At 36.5% G+C, this 20,338-nt stretch overlaps 1 long non-coding RNA gene across 3 annotated transcripts in view; it reads right to left on the bottom strand.

The window, feature by feature from the left end:
• Window positions 1-20,338, bottom strand: part of LOC149551519 (uncharacterized) — a 216,339-nt gene that overhangs the window by 39,900 nt on the left and 156,101 nt on the right. For all 3 annotated transcript variants that reach the window (XR_016353303.1, XR_016353305.1, XR_016353304.1), the window contains exon 7: window positions 10,868-11,298. This is a non-coding gene — a long non-coding RNA (uncharacterized LOC149551519). The remainder of the gene's footprint in view (window positions 1-10,867; window positions 11,299-20,338) is intronic.

Below are 20,338 nucleotides of genomic sequence, written 5' to 3'. Positions count from 1 at the left end.
CAAGCTGCCCTATCTCTATATCCCTAATCTCATTTGAGGTAACTTGTGAAGGCAGGATGGATATTTGATACTTCATCTTTTTCTTGTTGTTGGGTCGATTGTGATTTGGCAAGCGAAACTACAGAAGATGAAGTCATAACATGAAAGTTCCAGCAAGTAAGAACATATTCCTGAGGTATCAGAGAATCCACAAGACAGCCTTTAAACCAAAGACCTTGTATATCTAGAATGGTGTATATTCAGGATATAAACAAAAGGATTGGTGCAGTGGAAACTGAAGTAAAAGGAGTTGAACCACCTCTTGGAATGAGGAATATACCGAATGTCGAGATTTTTATGAGCTTTGCAGGTTGATGAAACATATACACTTTATATCAAAATGGGAAGCTTAACGCGGAAATGCATATATATTAAATGAAAGGTCATTTATTCATGTAATTGGGATTTTGAAATCTGATTACAAGCACTTTTGGGAAGTAATTTTACTTGCATTCCTGATTTAAAATTCTGACTGAAAGTAGGGAAAACTTCCATTGTTTGCTTAACAAACACTTGCATTCGGGTTTAAGAATCCCAATTGCAAGCAGGGGAATAACTTTGCCTTTTCTTGAAAAACAGGAATTGTGATCGAGATTTAAAATCCTGATTGTGTAGGGAAGAACACATGCTTGGGAAGACCAAATTTTTGTAAATCTTGCATTTTATTTTTCGAATATGTATGATCACATTCAGTTTTCAAACGATGCCAAAAATCTCCATACACAAAAATCCTGCGGATCAATAACCATGTAATTTCATGGAAACCAAAAGTACCTAATTAAATCAAAACAAAATATGCAAACACTCGGCGTTTGTAAATCATGGAGATATTAAACATGTGTAAGTGCAATAAAAATGACTTGCAAATATTCTAATGATCAAACCTGATTTTTGAACACCAAGAATGTTAGGGAAGAAAATAAAAGAAAACGTAGCTTCTTATGATGAAAGAAAAACAGCTAAAGAACCTGCATTAAGACTCCAAAACACAAGAGAAAATCCAATGGGAGCTCTCATATAGGTGTTGAAGGCATCACAAGTCAAAGAAAACTGAAAAACCTCCACCATTATGTGTGATTTCAGACCAACATTTTTAAAAAATGGCAGAACTTGAGAGAATTCGCAATGAAAAATTTCTTGCCACGATTCACATTGGTAATGCCATGGCCTTCAATCTTGGGGTTCTACAACCCTAGCGGCAAGCTCAGGCATGTGCATTTTGCAGTCAAAACCCCAATTATAGGTGTTTAGGCAGAAAATTTTTTTCCTAGTGCTCAGACTTTTAAAACCCAAAGTCAATTAACTGAAATCACTTTGCTTGCGTTTTGAATTTAAAATGTAATTGGGTTTATTGAGCTCTATGTTAGACTTATTGATGTCATGATGTCAAAACCACAGACTTTTACAGATTGTATATATTCCTATCTTTAAGCAAAACCTATCTACGTCTTCACAACTTATACAATGACTTCACAGAACTGAAATTCTGAATTAAAACAGTATTGCATGGACAAAGAATATCTGGCACACAAACGTAGGAATAAAAATATAAGAAAACTGTATCTTTCGAGCATTGCTGAAAGTGTCTATGTGTTGTGTATCAAAAAAGTTTGTGAAGCCGAAAGAGCCTGCAGAGACAGAAAAGTTTATTATTGTCGCCGCAAAAATATAGTATTAATTTACATTGCTGCAAACGCAATAAATGGAATCGATGTTCAAAGGAAATAAATGTCGAACTTAATATATTCATGCTCCACGCGTGCAGTCCACTGAGTCTCAGCGATACTATGAGTAAAGACATTCTTGTATATGGAGTCGATGTTATATTTCAGACAATACAATGAAGGTGTAGAAAAGGAAAAATACAAGATTGCTGATGTTATCGGGGTTCACTTCAAACTGCAGAAAAGACGGGAGTACTTGTTTGATAGATATTATGTCTACCTGTACTAATCGTATCATATTTATAAACTGAACTATTACTCACGATAATAAACAAAACAACATTTGTATGTTATAAAGAACCAACGAAACAGAATTTGTGGTAACTGGAAGATTGGAGGACACGATGGAAAATCAGTTTACAACTGAATTAACCTCTTCATATGTATTCAAATGCTTCTATATATTGGGGCTTTTTGAATAGAAGTTGTGGAAGGTGCGATTGTGTTTAGTGTCGCTGTTAGAAAGGATATGTGTGTGTGTGTGTGTATTCTTAGAAAATTATAGCAATCGTATCAAGCAGAGTATGAGTATACATATTGCTATACAGCAGTTGATTGAAGATTTGTAACGTACAATTTGAATTGAAGGATTATGATCAGTCAGACTATGGAGAATTAGAAATCTGCAGAGGGATATGCTCCTAATCATTTGCAAGGGCATTGACTACATATTTCATGTTTACTTATCCTCTGAGATATGCTCTGTTTTGATCAGTAAGCTAATTCGATTTCACTACTGCAATTGTTCACAACATATATCCGAGACAGTATCTAAGGGATTGCACAGTTCAGATTGTATATCAGAGATAGCATCCATTAAAGTGCAAGCATAAACCAATAACTAGATATAGCAATAACCACTTCCAAGCAATTAATATCATTTGCATACTTCCATTGTATATCAGAAATTGTATAATCAACCAATGACTGCAAGTGATAGGACTCATCTTTCATATTGCATATATATCCAATTACATATCAGACATTACAATTGCCATATAAATGTCATCATTGCATTATATTTCTATCGAATATATCAGAGATCATATTCGATATCGATATATCTTCCATTACTTGCTTAAATCATATTCATTTGACATAGTAAGAAAACAGGATTAACACAATCATCCTGTAATCCCTCATAGCACAAAAAGGGGACATTACGTTAATGCCAATTGTGTACACAACTTCTTATTATAAAGGATCTGATAATAAATTTAACTCAGAAAATGAAACAAATATTTCTCTTAAATGCATGGTAGCTATATATATCAGCAGCAAAAAAACAATTGATGGATGTCAACTTATGCCATTGAGGAAGACATGACTTAATCTTTTGACAAGATTCCTGGAGAATATCCTTATTTCCAAAAGAGGGATTTCAAAGGCAGGTGACAGAAATGATAAAGGAGTATGTTATTTTGTCAAGGGGCCTAGAAGAAAGCTTGAGGACAGTAAGCAATAGAAAAGACCAGTCCATCCTAAATACAGTTACTGAAATAATTTGAAGGCATATTTCAAAGCAGGAGACAGAGACATGATAAAGGAGTAAGTTATTTTGTCAATAACCTAGAAGAAAGCTTGAGGACAGCAAGAAATAGAAAAGATCAGTTAGTCCTATAGTTTGTAGACAATAAATAAAACATGTGAGCAGAAAAAGAGCAAGAGAATGGTAAATAAAATTTCTCTTTTGTAATAAGGATATGACAAGTGATAGAAGCATAGAAGAAAACCTTATACAATATTTTCAAAGATATCAATGGAGATGAAAGGGTCGAAATGGTCAAACGTTCATGCTAAAGTCATCCTCATAATTGATAACCTAAGAAACAGTTATGAGCAGTCCAACATAACAGTGACATGTAGGCTCTCCATAAATGATAGAATGATGACAATAAAAAAAATGACTAAAGAAGAGCAATAGAAGACAAGATTGTGTGTTGATAATGCATGATGGTCTCTATAAAGTAGCATAATAGTAGTACAAAGAACTAGTCAAGAGGTTAAGAATAAAAGAAGAGGACAAATCAGTCAAGGGTAAAACAGAAAAATTGAAAAATAGTGGCTTTGAAGAAGGTAACCTGGTTTGCTACAATATAATGAATATGACACAAAGAATAAGGAATGGCAATGAAAAGTATCATGAAAAGAAGACACGGCTACAGGAAAGAGAACTGATGATGCTCATTTCAGTCCAAGCAAAACGGAGCTATGATTATTATACTACCTATTTTACATGTAAAACTATTTTCCATGGGTATGTAAGTCATTCAGAAGGCAGTTGCAAAGCTATTTGATAAGTTATCTAATAGTCTTGGAAGTTGTCATTGTAATTTCTATCCACCTATTCTCAAGCCTTCAAAGCCTTAGCAAACGCGTTCCCTGTCATAAGAGAAATAGAATTGCTAGCAACTGAGAGAAACAAAGGGATGCACTGAACAAGTGGAAAGAATATAGGGCAGATCGGTAACTTTTCAAGAAGTTCAGCAGTTTGAGGAGGCAGTTTTGATCTTATTTAAGATAGTTGAAAGCATTTGGGAGTTAAATTACAAGCCTCATAAATTGATGATTCAAAGAGGACTTTTGTAAGCTTTGGTAAGCTTGTCTACAATCACTAGAATACAATTATGTCTATGGGATGTCATAGGTAACCCTTGAACAAAATCCATGCTTATAACTTGCCATTTATATTGTGGCACACTATGTGGGTAAAGTAATCCTGCCGGGTGCAAGTGTTCAGCTTTTATCCGTTGACATTCAAGGCATTTAGCTATTGTGGTGACTAGGTCCCTTTTTATACCTGGCCAGTAGTAGAGTTTCTTTAGATCAGCATACATTTTGTTCATTCCAGGGTATCCCGAGTAGGGAGCACTATGGGCTTCAATTAAAATAGTTTCTCTTAATCCTCTAAGATTGGGAACATATATCCGACTTTGATATTTCATCATCCCACAGGGCTCCAGAGTGTATCCTTCATACTTGGGTTTAGTAGAAGAATTTTCAAGCGCATCGTTAACCTGTAGATACCATGGATCTTTAACTTGCTCCTTTAAAATTTGTTGTTTCAAATCTATTTGTAAGGTAGAGATTGCCAAGATATGCCTTCTTCTACTTAGAGCATCAGCTACCCGATTTTCCTTCCCCTTGATATACTCAATTTCAAAATCATACTCACTTAAAATTTCTAACCATCTTCTTTGCCTTGCATTTAAAAGAGGTTGAGTAAAAATGTACTTTAATCCTTGATGGTCAGTTTTCAACTCAAAAGGTTTTCCCAGCAAAAAGTGCCTCCATTTTTGTAGAGTGTGCACTATGGCAGCTAATTCAAGATCATGTGGAGCATAGTTTATTTCATGAGTTTTCAGTTTTCGGGATTCATAAGCAACTACACCTTCATCTTGCATCAAGACTCCTCCAAGACCTTCTATAGATGCGTCTGTGACTACTGTAAAGTGACCATTAGGGTCAGGTACCCTCAAAATAGGTGCTGACGTTAATCTTTCCTTTAAAATCTGGAATGCTCTTTCGCATTTTTCTATCCATATAAATCTTTTATTCTTCTTTTGCAATGTGGTAATAGGATTGGCTATTCTTGAGAAGTCCTTAACAAACCTTCTGTAATACCCAGCTAAACCCATGAAACTCCTTACTTCAGATACATTCTTAGGAATCGGCCATTCTGTTATAGCTTTGATCTTATCGAGATCCACAGAGATGCCTTCGGCAGATATAATGTGCCCTAGGTAATGAATTTTCTTTTCAAAGAAGGCACACTTGGATAACTTTCCATTTAACTGATGTTTACGAAGCCTTTGCATTACTAATTGCAAGTGGTCTAAGTGTTCTTCTTCACTTCTAGAGTAAATCAAAATGTCATCTAGAAACACTATCACAAATTTATCCAGGTAATCATGAAATACACTATTCATCAGATTCATAAAGGCAACAGGTGCATTAGTTAGCCCGAAAGGTACTACTGTGAATTCATAGTGGCCATATCTAGTTCGGAATGCTGTCTTTGGTATATCCTCATCCTTTATCCTTAATTGATGGTATCGTGATCGCAAATCAATTTTTGAGAATATTGACGCTCCTTTCATTTGATCAAATAAGTCATCAATTCGAGGTAAAGGGTACCTGTTCTTGATAGTTACTTTGTTCAACATTCTATAGTCAATGCATAGCCTCAAGGTTCTGTCTTTCTTTCTGACAAATATTACAGGAGCACCCCATGGGGATACACTCAGTCTAATTAGCCCTTTGTCCAATAGTTCTTGCAATTGTATTTTCAGTTCTTGCAGTTCTGTAGTATTCATCCTATAAGGGACCTTAGAGATTGGAGCTGTCCCTGGCATTAATTCTATTGAGAAATCAAATTCTCTTTTAGGTGGCATCCCTGGTAATTCTTCGGGGAATACGTCCTGATACTCAAGGAGAAAGGGGCTATTCTCAAACGTAGGAGTTTCTTTTTCCTCATTTTCGTTTAATATTGCCATAAAAACTTGGTTTCCCCTTTTCCGCCTTGCTTTCTTTAATTGCATAGCTGAAATAGTCCCTATGGCTATAGGTTTGTATATGCCATAAATCTCAGCTTGGTACCCATTATCATCTATGCAGTATACTATCTTATGGAGACAATCCACTGTGGCTTTATGTTTAGTTAGCCAGTTAATTCCTAAAATCACATCATAGGTTCCCAAGGGAGCGACATATAAATCCACCCTAGTACTTATCCTAGGAAACTCAACCAGTGCATCCTTTAGACATTTTTCAACCGTCCTAACAGCCTTATCCCCATATTGGACCGTCCATGATGTGTCCATTTCTGTTACTGGTAATAACATTCTTTTAACTAGTTTTGGAGATATGAAATTTTCTGATGAACCAATATCTATCAAGATGCAAATAGGTTTGCCAAAAAGTGTACCTATAGCCTCAAAAGGTGTATTTTGATGACGGGTTCGGCGGTTTCTTACTGCAGCATAGATTTGGCGTTGTGATGGCAATGGCTTAGGACCTATTCTCGGTCCCCCTGGACAATCCCTAGCAAAATGGTCTCCCTCGCATGTGAAACATCCTCTAGCAGGTCGGGTGGGAGCTTGGGGCTGTGCATTTGTCCTATTCTGTTGTGCATTCCCATTATAGTTACTTCCTTGATTCCAGTTTGGTGTTGACCCTGTAAACCCTCTCTTGTTGTTATCATTTTGCCCTCCAGAGTCACTATGTTCTACTCTTCTTTTGAAGGGAGGTTTCTTACCTTGAATAGAATGCCTACTAGCTGCTAAAGATCGAAGTTTACTTTCTTGCTTCCGTGCCTTTTCCAACACTCAATTCATCCCTTTGAGAATAAACATATCCACTTCAGCTCCACTCTCAGTGTTCAAACCCAAAATGAACTTCCTGGCTTGAGCTCGTTCATCCTTCTAGTAAATAGGGACAAACTTCATCAATTTAGCAAAACGGTCCGAATATTGTTGTACGGACAACTGACCCTGCCTCAGGTTCATGAATTCTGTCATTTTTTCATCATAGTAAAGCTGAGGAAGCCATCGTTCCCAAAAGTGTTCTACAAATTGTTCCCAGCTCAAGGTGGCTTTAGTATAATTGAATTGCTCCTTAATATTGGTCCACCAATTAGCTGCTTCTCCTATAAGTTGATAAGCTCCCCATATGGCCTTCATGCTAGCCGGGTAATCTTTCAGTTCAAAGTACTTCTCCATCTCTGTCAACCAATCTTTTGTTGCATCCCCGACATGTCTTCCATCAAATTTAGGTGGGGCAATCTTTTGTATATCTTTGGAAGTATCAAATATCATTCCGGATTTATTGGTTCTATCGCTTGTGTTCTGTTTAGGGGGAACATTTATGAGTGGTGAAATTTCCTGTTCAACTCTGTGATGATGGTGCTCCTCATTTCTTTTTGGGTTCTCCATAATATTCTCTAGTTGCCCCTGTTGGTTACTAAGATCATTCACAGTTTGTTGGAGATTATGAATTTGATCTCGTTGCTCCGTTAACAAGTTGATGAGCATCTCTATCCCATTTTCAGCTTGGATTTTTCTCCAGCGTAAAGGTTGCAGCTCTGCCTTCCCTTCTACCATGCAAACCCCTAGTTCGAGCCATCGGTACCCTGGAATATACATGTCATAATGATTATTCATTAATATGCAATATTTTCACATTTCAATCCCACTCTTTAATCTATAGAGAGAGTTTTCAACTACCAAGGAACAACAAAGTACAATTTATTTTTTTGCTTTTGCAAGATCATCTTTTTATTTATTTACTTATGTTATATACAAAATGTTACAAAGATGCAATTTATAGGTATAGTTTTCATTGCTATGTGTTTTACAATTACACACCACTCAATGCACTTTACATTTTAATACACAACTCTTTACACTTTCTATATATATAAATATACAAGTCTTTTCAACAGGGAACCTACTATGCTTCCCTTTCCCCTTCAGGTTCCTCCTCAGAGTTGGAAACAATGGGTACATTCCCTGGATGCACTTGTTTGTAATGCTCCATTATTTCCTTACTAATAGTAGGGGCATTACATCCTGTTCCAAATGGAAAATCCCGCACAGCAGAAGATTTCATTGCTCTTTGTGTTTGCCTTACCTTGGCCCCCTTGTTCTTATTTGTTTCTGAAATGCCTATATGTGATGATGAGGGAACATTCGCTTGTTGCACTTGAGGTTCGGGTATTGTGACTGTAGGGGTTTTTCTCCTCCTTCGCACATAATCCTTTTCAGCCACTCTATGACATTATTTAACAATTGTTAGAAGTCCCTCTAATAAAAAAATATCATATTTAATTCCTTTTATCAGTACATTATAAGCTTAAGCAGTCATAAGCTGAGTAGTAGGCCTTCAGGCCAAGTGTTTGAACCTAGCTCTGATACCACATGTAAGGACCCTCCAGTCTTTAAAATAAAATATGAAACATTTAGAATGATAACCCATCTTATTAGCACAATTTACCAGTCTTGTTTTTTTTGTTTAAATTATACTAGATTTATTCAGGAGATTTTTTTTTTGTGTCCTCATATTGTCCATATAAGGCCTAGTATTAATTAGCCAATCCGGGCTCTTCTTTCATGGGCCAATTAGACGGTCTATCGGGTTAGAGTTCTACCTCACCGAGATAGGTGCTTAAGCATTTTAAGCGGCCACCTTTGGTCATACCTCTACTCAGACAAGGTAGGTTGGCAAGTAAGTGCCCATGATGGCGTACCTCCATCTATCCAGGATGGGAACCCGATGAACACATAAGCGGCCTTCTTGGTCATACCTCTACCTCTATGGGGTAGGTTAACAATAACAAGTGACCTAAAATTCGTACCTCCATCTTACCGAGATGGGTTATTATAGAGGACAAAAGTAAACATTGCTCTGATCAGAGTCTTTCACCCTTCGGGACCAATCTGGGTCCGGGTGGCTTGCAAGAAGTTACACAGTCTGCCTAGAACTGAGCCAAGGTTCTTTGCAAGGTTTATCAATACCAATAGATCCACACCTTTCCTTGGATTTCGAGCTTTTAGCTAGGTGTAAGACCACCGAGAAATTACTAAGTCCTATACCCCTTTTTGGGTTTCGGGCACCTGGCCAGGTATAGGTACCTTCCTGAGGTTCTTTAATTAATTAATTGTTTGTTTTTTTTTTGTTACCAAAAATTTTATGTTTTTTTTTTTGTTGCTTGGAATAAATTATAATCTAACGAGGGATAAGTAACCACAAAACCTATGTCCAAAGTATCTATGCTCAGGAGGTATATTTCACCTTCCAGGCTGCCTACATACTCGTATCCACGGGATCAAGATATCAATGGACGTGCACTCGCTATCGATATGTAGTTCTATTTGAACTAAGTTTGATGTAACCAATGTGAAAACAACCCTTGTGAGGTTGTCTTCGTTTTCCAAGTAGTTCTTCACTGTCATACACCTACTAAGGCGAATCAAGCGACAATCCTAAACATCCACTATATTATGTATAAAACTAGCTTTTAGAGATTTTTAGTTTGTCTGTGTACAATGTTCACCTATGCGTATGTACTTTAATTTCTCACTTGGTTAGTTATCGTATGTAAAGACTTCCCAACAGCTATAACATACCATGCTAAGATAACATACTATGCCTATACTGCAAAATGGGTTCTGAGTTTTATTTTGCACCAAAGGATAATGTTTGACATGTAAGGTTAATCATTAACTTATTTTCAAGGTTCAAACAAAAGGTAACATTACACAAATGCCATTCTTTTCTATTTTAATTAAATATAAAAAACAAATTCTAGCAATTGTTTAAGGATTTTTGAGGTTTCAGTTTCCAAGTAAAATCAAGGTTTGCAAATATACGTAGAAATTTCAAATCAATGTTTTACTTTTGTATTAAGTGCAGCGAATTGAAATTTTTAGAATACACTAAACTTCAGCAAACTCTATATTGACACACTTCAAATTCCAAATGCAGATCTCATCCAAGTCACATATGACACAATTCCAAAGCCATTCCTTAACAACCCAAAACTTCCAAACACGGGGAATTAGAAAAATTCAGTATCACTTAATCCAATGACTGGCAGGAGCGAAGAATAATAAAAAAGGCAATTTAACTATTCTGCTGCTATACTAACAAATAGGTACAGCAGGTCACTCCAATTGTAATGCATTAATAGAACATACAATAAAGGCAAGAATATACCAAATAGTAGGGTTTGCTGTATAGTGACAATTTTATATCCAATTGATCAAACTATTTTTGGCTAACATTCCTAACAGCACAAACATTGATATATGAACATTCCTAATCACAGATGGCTCCCAGTATCAAGAAGTAATACAACTTTGCAATATAAACTTAGAATGAACCATCTACACCAATCAAAGTTTATGTGTACATTTATCAACAAAACAAATTAAGACTACCCCAAATATGTATTCAGCTGTAACACTACCATAAGAAAGCAAAACAACAAAATATAACTAAATAAGTTTTCTTAGTATTCTCTCAGCTGTAATTCTTGTGCAACAACCTCCGTGCATAACCAAAACAACTGAAAGAAATGTTTTCCTCAAATAAATTTTACATACCTGGTTTGACTGAAAGAGTCGAGATGAGGAAAAGAATAAGTGGGAATTTGTTACTGTGATACCAAGCAGCTACCTATAGACTAATACTGTTCTCCTTGCTGCAAATTCTGTATGAAACTGAGACTTTGGAACAAAAGACTAACTAAGGTTCAGTTATTCTTGATTTCCTGAGACTCCTGGCAAGTATCCTCCCTATGCCCCGTCAAGAGAACGACTCTCCACTTTTTATCCCCATTTTTTGTGGCGGCAAAAAACCTATGGCCCGACTCTCTCCACATTCACACTGCCCTCTTTTGGATCGACCCAAATCTGATTGGCTTCTTCCCCAAGCTTCCACGTTGCCACTGCATGGGAGGCCACCCCTGTACCAGCCACGTTGTCTCCCATTCCCTCTTGGTTCGACACATCTCCTCATCCAGCCTTGCCGTTTCCTGCACATGCCTCTTCAAAATGAAATATGCTCCATTCCCGTGGGTTTTATAGCATTAACTTAGCCACCTAAGTCTTAGATTACCCAAAAAAAACAATGTTTATACTTTTTAAATTTGTTATGAATAAGAAACAAAACATTTGTAACCTCCTTATCTAATATAAATCGATGCATCACATTTAAAGCTTTTTTGGCTCATTTTGTTTTACCTTCGACCTTTATTCGATCCCCTCAACATTTACCTTTAATCATTAGTTAAATGCTTAGTTCCAAAATTGTGAAATTATTCTTTTGTAAATGTATGTTTTTTTTTTTTAATTATTTTAAATTCCACTTTTAAGAAATTTTCTTAGTTAGTACTTTAATATAAAAACAAAACTAATTTGCTTAAAACAAATATCACTTTATTTAATTAATATCTAAAAATAAACATAAAACTTTCTTATTATTAATTACTATAAAAATGACTTCCGAATTTTAAAAAGCAAGATAAAAATAATAATAATAATTTCATTAAATAATCGCAAAATTTATTTATTTTTTATTAAATTACCTCTAAAGAAAACACATTAAATATTTTCAAATAGAACTTGATAAATAAATCTCAAGAAATTATATTTAAAATAAAAGACAAATTATTTATTGGAATTGCAACAAATGAGCAATATAGGGGTCGTGACAGTAAGTGGCAACTCACTGTAACTCAATTTTATGCTAGGAGACAAACATTTCAGAATTGTGACAGCTGTTTTAAGCACATTTTCTCAATTCACTAATTTTACCTTACCAAAGCACAAAAAATACGGTGATAAAATAAGATTTATGCACAATTCAGAGATGGATAGTCGATTTCAAAGCAATTTATAATTAGAAACACTATGCTCAATCTACATGGTAGATGAATCTTATTTCTATGGTCTTTTAAATATCTTAGTTTCGGATTCAAGGACAATGCTATCCACGGTTCTTGTCTTTAACTCTCTCCTTGACACGATACTGCTTGTCCCTCCCTTCATTGGAGATGCTTCTTCCATGTTGGTTACTTAAACTGATTCAATTTTGTATCAGTTCTTTTTGTAAAGTTTCTTACCCGATTTCAAATTCGTGGCTTACTGATGCACAACTTTTATTGCAGGTATGAACATTGTTGACAAAGGATAGATTTGCTCCAGAATCTGTAGAAGTTCGTACAGAAGCAATAGAGATAACATTCTTGAACTTGAAATGTCCTTTGATCCCTTGATGTGCTTTCAATAATTGATTTTGATGCCTTGTTTATTCGGGCAGATCAAGTATACATATCATGTGGAAGGGTGTGGGGATTCATCCTCACACGTGTTTAGTGTTAACTAATCATGCCTGATTTGTTACAGACTTAACACAAGTCTAATAATGTATTACCAATCATTATGATCTGCAGCCCGATATAACGTATAGATCAATAGTGATCTAAAAATCGAAGGAATCAGAATAAGTTTCGATAATGCCTTAAATGATCTCAAAAAATATCTATATGATCATCAGTTTCAACTATGCATTGATTCACATACAGCAACGATATATGTGTGTGTGTGTGTGTGTGTGCGTGCGCATCATAGTGTTGTTCATATATACATATGTATATATATGTTGATCACAGTTAATGTCAAACCGAAGCTACATGCTTTAACACTCCCTCTTAGCTAGGAAAGACAAAGTGCATATATATAAGTTCTATTTATTTAAAAATGATATCCTCTAGATATATTTAAGAAAATCAAGTCTCATGATTTCTTTCCAGTTATGGTGTGTACACAAATATCAAGTCTCATGATATCTACCATAAAAGTTCATGGTATATCCATAGATATTATGTCGCATAATATTCACCATGAGTTTGAACATATTGATCTTCAACAGATATCAATTCACATGATATCTGTCAACATGCTCTTTTAACTATCATGATTTTTCCATGAATATCAAGTCACATGATATTCATCGTTATAGTAATCTAAAAATTATAAAGTCATCATCTTATATTATAAGTATCAACATTTCATTATAAAAGATTGTCTCCTTTTAATAATGTACATATTGTAGGCCCATAAGTCATAGAGTCACACATATGACAAAAGAGTTTACACTTTAAACATCTTTCTTAAAATAATAAAAATTTACAAAGTTGAGACTCAATCTCATAAACTTATATTTCAACCATACCAAGTTTCTTTCTGAAATGAGAATGTCAGCTATTTGATCACCTGTATTAATATATTCCAACTGAATAGCTCTTCTTTCCACCATGTCTCTTACGTAGTGGTAACAAATTTCTATATGCTTGGATCTATCATGAAATACCGGACTCAAAGATAACTTGATACAACTTTGGGAATCACAGTGAATAGTCGTAGGTTTCATAGGCTCATATAAAAAAAAGGAACTTCCAAAGCCACACTACTTCTCTAGCTCCCATTGTTGTTGCAATATGCTCTGCCTCAGTAGAACTCTAAGCAACTGAAGCTTACTTTCTACAGATCCAAGAGATCATGGCTGATCCTAAGCTGAAACAACATCCTCATGTGTTCTTCTGGTCTTTTACATCTTCGGCCAAATCAAAATCAATATATCCATGTAACACCAAGTTGGTATTCTCATATTTAAGTTCATACGCAATAGTGCCTTTGACATACCTTAATATATGCTTCAAAGCAACAAGATGAATTTCACGAGGTTCACACATGAACTGACTTAATGCATTCATAGCATAGCAGATATCGGGTCGAGTATTTACAAGATACATTAGAGACCCAATTATCTGTCTCTATAAAGTGGGATCAACTAGTCTGGATTCAGCACTTGTTTCCTTTAGCTTGTGTAAGTTGGTTTCCATAGGTGCTAACATAGGTCAACAATTCCACATTCCAAATCTTTTCAGAATATCAACAATATACTTCTTTTGATGCAGGAAAACATATTCCCAGACTTTTGACGAACTTCCAAACCAAGGAAGTAACGAAGAATTCTTATGTCCATTTCAAATTCAAAAGCCAAATCTTTCGTACACTGATTAATGAGATGTTCTTCCCCTGTAATCAGAATGTCATCAACATAAAGAATTAGAATATCACCTTTAGTTAACTTAAAGTAAAGATTTGGATCAGCAACATTCTTTGTGAATCCAAGACTTAGAAGGTATTTATCAATCCTTTCATATCAAGCTCGAGGAGCTTGTTTGAGTGCATATAGAGCCCTCTTCAATTTACATACATAAGAGGCAGCATCATGAGTCACAAATCATTTTGGTTGTTCCAAGTATACTTCTTCTCAATTGTTCCATTTAGAAAAGCAGTTTTTACATCCATTTGATGGATTTTCCAACCTTTAGCTGCTGAAATGGCTATTACAGCTCTAACTAAGGTATACCTGGCAACTAGTGCAAAAGTTTCTTAAAAGTCGATTCCTTCCTTTTGAGAAAACCCTCTAGCCACAAAATGAGCTATATGATTTTCAATGCTCCCATCGACAACATACTTAACTTTGAGGAGCCATTTGGAAAAAACCACAAATTTTCCTTTAGGTCTGGGAACTATATCCCAAACATCATTTTTTTGTATCGACTAATATTCTTCCACCATTGCATCTTTCCAAGTTTGATGTTTAAGTGCTTCTGAAACATTTGAAGGTTCAGAGTTTGGACTCTGACACATGAATGCATTGTATGTTAATTTTCGAGGTCTTTTGCTCTCTCTAAAAGTCCATAAAGGTGTTGCAAATTCATCTCCTTCCTCTATAATTTTCCTTGCCATATTTCATTTGAATCTAAAGTCTAAGATTTTTCTTAGTGCAAAGCTCATTTAGTAGTCCTTGTCGTGCTCCTATTGTTAGAACCTTCTTTATAGTTGAATTCTTAGGCCATGCTAGTATCTTACCTTCCATGAATGCAATTCTATAACCATCATCTTCAAATGCAGATATAGATATTAAATTCCTTTTAATACCTGGTACATAAAGAACTCCAGAAAGCTGAATAGAATTTCTGGATTTCAATTTGATGGTGCAGGTCCCAATTCCTTTTGCGGAATGTGCAGAATCATCACCAATTGTAACTTCTTCATCCATTTCTATTTGCATGCTTTCTAGGTTATCCTGATATCCAATGATGTGTCTTGAAGATCCATTGTCAATTATCCAAATGTTGGATTTGGTTGATATTTGATTAGACAATGCTGAATAGAAGGCATACTTCTCAGATTCATGATCTTCATTTGATTTATCAGTTTTGGCAAATGGCACTTGAAGTATAGATCGATCAGGACAATTTAGTGCATAATGCCCATATTGATCACATCTGAAACATTAAATTTTGGACAAGTCTTTCTTCTGTTTTGACTGTCCTTTTACATGAAAGTTTATTTTCCTTTTGTTGCTCTTCTTCTTTCCCTTCTTATGAGAGTTGGTGTTAAGACAATTGATCTCTCAATTCTGTGATTCTCATGAAGAAGGCATTCACTGTTTCTCCTTTATTTATCCTGATATTATTTATTTGTCTTTTAAGAGCAAGTTTTGTGCCAGTGTTATTTACTATGAATGCATTTTTAAGAGCTTTAAACATGTGATATGTTGTAGCATGTTTTGCCACGATAGGCACTATGTGATTTCGAATTGCATCAACGATTATCTTAATGGCTTTCTCATTATTTTCTATCCATTCAGTTTTCTCTAGATCATCTTTAGGTTCTTTCTTTTCTCCTCTTACAAAAGATTCCAATTTGTTTTCTTTTAATAACATTATTATACGAAGTTTCCAAGATTCAAAGTTATTAGTGCTTGTAAGGTGGTGTTCAAATCTTAACATGTTTGTCATCTTGCAGAGATATGAGAGACTGCAATTTAATGTGAAATCTGATCTCTTAGACTTAATGAGATCTCTCCTTAACAAGGCTCTGTGATGCAGGAGCATCCAGAGGTATAAGGGCAATCCTGTGCCATGCAAAAAATGTACTTAGACTTAGTTTCTGTTTCATGTGTTTTCACTTTTGGATACCCATTTGGGTCAAATAAAGGTTCCAACTCTCATAGTTTCACTATCAGTGTGCTAGAAAATCCTGAAAAAATAGAAGCATGTAATTGGGCCATCATTTTGGTAAACTAGGAGGTGTGAATTGGCCAAATGAATGTAATTGTGATTTAGAACATTCCAGAAAAAGAATCAAGTCAAAAGGCCCCACGGTTTGAAAGTTATTGTAGTTTTTTGGGTTGTGGAGAACTCCTAAGAATGCTTCAAAGTCAGGTTAGGGGCATTAAATGACCTCGAAAACGGCTGAAAAATGAGGCACGAGTGAAGCTGGTCCATAGGGCTATAGAGCGCTTCGAGAGCTTTCCGAAAATGTAAACGGTTCGTCAATCGGAGCTACGGTTCAAAAGTTATGCCTCTCGGAAGTTCGGTTACCGTTTTTGGATTCTTCTAGATTTGCGTCGACTTCTAACGCAGCTTCTGGAACCTTCTATTTGGTCGGTGGATGCCTACTAGCACTTTTTAGAATGTACTCCTAGTCCTTAACCCTCCGGGGTCTATTTAAAGAGATTTCTGGCATTGTAAAAGGCAGTTCGAAGTGGAGTTTGAGAGGAGGTACTAAAAGGGGAAATTATCTCCACATTTATGCTATTGTAAGCCCTTAGGGCATGTTTTGAAATTTATTTTCTCTGTACTGAATGTGCTACCTTATTTTTCAGTTAATACAATTTCCCTTTTCTGTTGTGTCCATTCTGTTCTTGGGTTGTGTCCCCATCAAGTGGTATCAGAGCTGGTTTTCCTGAGTGTGTAGACAAAGCGCCGACTGTGAGGCAGTTTGCACCAAGACTGTGTGGTTGTGGGTTTGAGTTAAGAAGATGCCTCCACGAAGAGAGTGCGGCGGAAGGGCCAGAGCTATTAATCTTGAGAAGGTTAGAGCCCTCCAAAGGCAGGTACAAGCATTGTAGGAGGAGCTCCGTAGAGGAGCAACTGTGGCCGCAGGTGATGAAAGTGAAGATGACAACGAAGAAGATGAAGTTGGACCAAAAGGGGAATTTGACGGGGAAGTTCTGAATCATTCAGAGGAAAGGCTTTTTAGGGCCATTACTAAGTTTGGGAAAAGACCCACAATTGAAATGGGTGTATTTTCAGGAAATCTGAAACCAGATGAGTTGATCGATTGGATCAATGAACTGGAAGAATACTTTGAGTATGAGGATATCAGGGACCCAGATAGGGTTAAGTTTGCGAAGGCCAAACTGAAAGGCCATGCCAAAATCTGCTGGCAAGAGATTCAGTTGGAAAGAAACAGAAGAGAAAACGAAAAGATCACAAGATGGGATCGCATGGTGGACAAATTGAAGAAGCAGTTCATTCCTGTGGACTATGAGCTTGATTTGTTTAAGAAGGTGCATGGGTTAAAGCAAGCAGGAAGATCAGTCCAAGAATATACAGAGGAATTTTACCGACTCTTGATTAGAGCGGGGCATGCAGAAGCAAATAAGGAGAAGGTTGCTCGTTATATCAATGGGTTGCGACCTAGCATCCAGAAGGAATTAAGTCTGGTAAGAATGACCAGCGTTGAAGAGGCATACCAGTTTTCCCTACGAGTTGAAGAGAAGTTGAATAAAAGGTTTGAAAGAAGACAAAGAGGGCGCGGTCAAGGAGGAAGGGGAAGCGGTAGGTCATCTGGAGGCCGCAATGAAATCCAAAAGAAAAATGAAGATGTGGGTACTAGCAGGAACCAGAGGAATGAGGGTTTCAACCGCTCCCATGATCAAGACTTTGGAAATCAGAGAGGAAGAGGTAGAGGACGTGGACAAGGAAGAGGCGGCTTCCATGGTACCTGTTTCCATTGCAATGAAGAAGGTCATCGTACCTTTGAATGCCCTCAACGACAAGGAAGGACAGATAGGAGAGCTAAGGGCCAAGCTAGGGTTGCTCATGTGGATGAGGATGCACAATCATCACATTCAGAGGATGCAGAAAGAGGAGAGACCTTGGTAAATGAAAGAGTCCTACTAAGTGATGAGATTGAACCAGGACAACGGAGGAGTTTGTTCCATACCAGATGCAAGTGTGAGGATAAATGTTGTGACGTGATCATTGATGGTGGTAGCACCGATAACATGGTATCAAAAGAGATGGTCTCTAAGCTGAAGCTCAAGAGGGAGAAACATCCCCAGCCCTATTGGATTGCTTGGGTAAAAGATGATCATAAGGTCCTGGTAAGTGAACAATGTTTAGTGAAATTCAAAATTGGGAGTTACCATGATGAAGTTCTCTGTGATGTTATTCCGATGGATGTTTGTCATCTATTGTTGGGTAGACCATGGCAGTTTGATAGACTTAAGAATGAGGTACTTAAGAAGTTCTTGGGAAAATTTGTTATTGTCTATTTGGATGATATTTTAATTTTCAGCAAGACTTTGGAAGAACATTTACTGCATATTCGTAGTGTCCTTGAAAGGCTAAGGGAAGAGAAACTGTTAATTAATTTGAAGAAGTGTATCTTTGCAAAAAGGGAGTTAGTCTATTTGGGGTTTGTTATATCACCTGAAGGTCTCAAAATGGATCCAGAGAAGGTAAAAGCTATCTTGGAATGGCCTACTCCAAGGTCTGCTACTGAGGTAAGATCATTTCATGGTCTGGTTAGTTTTTACAAAAAGTTTATTAAGAATTTCAGTGGCATATGTGCACCCCTAACTGATACAATAAGAGGGGATAGAAAAGAGTTCAAATGGACTGCAGCAGCTGCGAGAAGTTTTGAATTGCTGAAGAAGAAGGTGACAGAACAGCCTGTGTTGGCACTTCCAGATTTTAGAAAGGTTTTTCAGGTGGATTGTGATGCCAGTGGCAGCGCTATTGGGGTTGTATTAAGCCAAGTAATGCAGGTTGAAATAGTTGGGTTTGATGAACTCAAGAATTTGTACCCCGAGGATCCTGATTTTGCTGAAGCATGGAAAGTTTGTAAAGAACCTGTTGCTATAGATAGAACCAAGTGGTTAGACTATTTGATTCAGGATGGCATGTTGTTCAAGAGTAGTCAATTGTGCATTCCAAGGAGTTCCATGAGGGAAAATTTGATTAAGGAGAAACACAGTGGAGGAATGGCAGGACATTTTGGTCGAGATAAGACCATTGCCATTCTGAGAGAACATTATTTTTGGCCTCAAATGTCACAGGATGTGAAAAGGTTTGTACAGAGTTAAGTTTGTCAAGTTGCTAAGGGATTTAGCCACAATACTGGACTATATCAGCCATTGCCTGTTCCATCAAGGCCATGGGAGGACATAAGTATGGATTTTGTTCTTGGATTGCCAAGGACACAAAGGGGTAATGACTCAGTATTCGTGGTGGTTGATAGGTTCTCCAAAATGGCACATTTCATTCCATGCCACAAAACTCATGATGCTATCCATATTGCAGACTTGTTTTTCAAAGAGGTGGTAAGACTACATGGTCTTCTAAGGAGCATAGTTTTTGACAGAGATACTAAATTTGTAGGGTATTTCTGGAGGACATTGTGGAAAAAGTTAAGAACCGACTTAAAATTCAGTTCCACGCATCACCCACAAACTGATGACAAAACAGAAGTGGTAAATAGAAGTCTGGGCAATTTGCTGAGAAGTTTAGTTGGGGATAAGCCCAAGGAATGGGATTTGATTCTACCACAAGCAGAGTTTGCTTACAATAACTCTATAAATAGGAGTACTGGAAAATCACCATTCCAAATTGTATATGGGAATAGCCCAAGGACTGCACCAGAATTGAGGAAGATAGAGCAAGGGGAGAGGACAAGTGCTAAAGCGGAAGAATTTGCTGAACATATCAAGCGTCTACATGAGGAGGTTCAGGCACACATTACCAAGATGAATCAAGAGTATAAAGCTAGGGCTGATCAAAGGAGAAGACATAAGGAATTCCAAGTAGGGGATCTAGTCATGGTGCACTTACGAAAAGAAAGATTTCCAACCAGTACTTACAACAAGCTGAAAATGAAGAAATTTGGCCCCTGCAAAATTTTGAAGAAACATGACTCAGGAAA

Source organism: Cupressus sempervirens, chromosome 6, assembly GCF_028749045.1.
Source record: "Cupressus sempervirens isolate cs-2001-9-10 chromosome 6, ASM2874904v1, whole genome shotgun sequence".
Lineage (NCBI taxonomy): Eukaryota > Viridiplantae > Streptophyta > Pinopsida > Cupressales > Cupressaceae > Cupressus > Cupressus sempervirens.
This window is presented reverse-complemented; position numbering and strand designations above follow the sequence as displayed.